We start from the raw sequence: 2,541 nt of genomic DNA on the forward strand, positions 1-2,541 counted from the left end.
GCTAAGTGTGGTGTGATCAAGGAGCGTGCATTCTAAAAACCTTTTCCTGTGGTTAGGTATTGATGGGGTAGACCTTAGGGGGGAAGTAAACACCAGAAAGCAAAAGAGTTAATTACTGTGTAAGGGGGTTTTGGAGTGGAAGAGCATACATGAAAAATTCTGCTAATAGCAACTTCTGACAGAAACAAAGGCAAAAAAAGAGGAAAACCACCATGTTTTGTATTGAACAGTGGTACAACTTACACAAAATATGGTGGACCCTATTCTCAGTTCTAGCTGACTGAATGCATGAAGGTTTGAAAAAGCTGGTGAGGTGTGGCTTTCACCTGGTCTAGTGTGTCTAGTGTTTTGAGTCTACCCAGGATAAATTAGGCACTTCAAGCCTCCTCTGAATCATGGGGAGACAAATATAATGAGAATGTGAAAGGCTTAGGCCTGAGAAAAAATGGTGGTGTTTTGCATTACTGCTTTGCATGTGATGAGTCTTCAAATACAGGATGCCAAGAGGGGACCCAAAATGAGCTTAAAACTGTTACCACTATGAAGCCATTCACACCTTTGGAGCCAGAAGTGAGGCTTCATATTACTGGCTGGTGCAATGATTGCTGTAAGTTAATTTCTCCTGTGTGGTGTTTCTAGCACAGACTGTGAATTCTTATAATGTGTTTCAAGAAAGATGGTGGTGTGTCCCCTTCACATAAAATGGAATCACTGCAGAACATAAGTCTCATACAGCTTCCTTCAGTTATAGATCTCAATACAACTTTCAAATCAAATAGATCTACCCCCACTTAAGAGTAAGTTAAATGTTTGTACTAGTTTGAAAAACAAACCAGTGGGAGGCACCAAGTCAGAATAACAATTTAATGGAAATTAAAGAAAAGGGGAAAAAAGGTAAAAGAAAAAAACACCATCAAATTGACAGAGTCAAGGTACAACCTGACACCCTGTTAGGCAGGGTGGTGGTAGCAGTCTGGTAGAATGGTGGCTGCAGTCCTCTGAAGCAGTGATCCTGTAGTAAAACAGTCTGCTCTTCCTCAGGAAGTCCAGTGGTGGCTGTGTAGCTCCTGTCCTCTGGAAATCCAGTGGGAAGCCGGTGTCTCTGGTGTTCAGCCTCAGATTATATCCACGATGGGATGCTTGGTTCCTCCCTCTGGGTGGAGCATCTCACAATGGGGTAACGAGTCATGAGGCCAAGTGTTGATTAGGCTCATTAACAGAAGATAGTCCAGAGGGAGTTATCTCTGAGTCAGGCGGCAGGACAATGATGGGCAATTAACAGAAAGATAGTCTGGGGGGAGGAGGCAAGGAAACACTGCCCCACCTGATTTCAACAGCTGATGGGGATGGTAATAGAATACACTGCAACCCAGGACATTATCCACCCCTTATTCTATTACCATCTACATTATCCCAAATCAATACCTTCTTAAACTCTAAAACACACATACATATATATATATATATATATACACAGTGAACTACACACCGTTCTCACCTAAGATTAGGTCTCCTTGTGGTACACAACGGGTTTCCCCATCTTTCTGCATTACCCACCAAGTGCAACCAGGTCCTTGAGCAAAGACAATCCCACGGATGGGTTTGCCTTTGCCTGAGGTGGGATTAATCCAAACAGTCTTTCCTAAAATACCTCTCAGGTGTACCACAGGGACTCTATCTCCATCCACTGTGTGCAAGGCTTCAGACTCGGCAGGACCAGCTCGATTGATGGACCCTCGGGTATTGACTATCCAGGTGGCTTTTGCTAAGTTCACTTCCCAATTTTTGAAGGTCCCCCACCAAGTGCCTTTAGGGTAGTTTTAAGTAGTCCATTGCAGCGTTCAACTTTTCCAGCAGCTGGTGCATGATAAGGAATATGATATATCCATTCGATACCGTGTTCTCTGGCCCAGGTGTTGATGAGGCTGTTCTTAAAATGAGTCCCGTTGTCTGACTCGATCCTATCAGGGGTGCCATGTCTCCACAGGACTTGCTTTTCCAGGCCCAGGATGGTGTTCCGGGCTGTAGCATGAGGCACAGGGTAGGTCTCCAGCCATCCAGTGGTTGCTTCAACCATGGTCAACACGTAGTGCTTGCCTTGGCGGGTTTGGGGAAGGGTGATGTAGTCAACTTGCCAGGCTTCACCATACCTGTACTTTGACCATCGTCCACCATACCACAGAGGCTTCACCCGCTTGGCCTGTTTGATTGCAGCACAGGTCTCACAACTGTGGATGACCTGTGAGATGCTGTCCATGGAAAGGTCCACCCCTCGGTCACGGGCCCATCGGTATGTTGCATCTCCCCCCTGATGACCAGAGGCATCATGGGCCCAACGAGCTAGGAATAATTCTCCCTTGTGCTGCCAGTCCAGATCCACCTGTGATACTTTCACCTTGGCAGCTCGGTCCACCTGCTCGTTGTTGCGATGCTCTTCATTAGCCCGACTCTTGGGTACGTGCGCATCCACGTGTCGAACCTTCACGGTCAGCTTCTCTACTCGGGCGGCGATGTCCTGCCAAATCTCAGCGGCCCAGATGG

This window comes from Corvus brachyrhynchos, unplaced genomic scaffold (genome assembly GCF_000691975.1).
Source record: "Corvus brachyrhynchos isolate BGI_N302 unplaced genomic scaffold, ASM69197v1 scaffold310, whole genome shotgun sequence".
Taxonomy (NCBI): Eukaryota; Metazoa; Chordata; class Aves; order Passeriformes; family Corvidae; genus Corvus; species Corvus brachyrhynchos.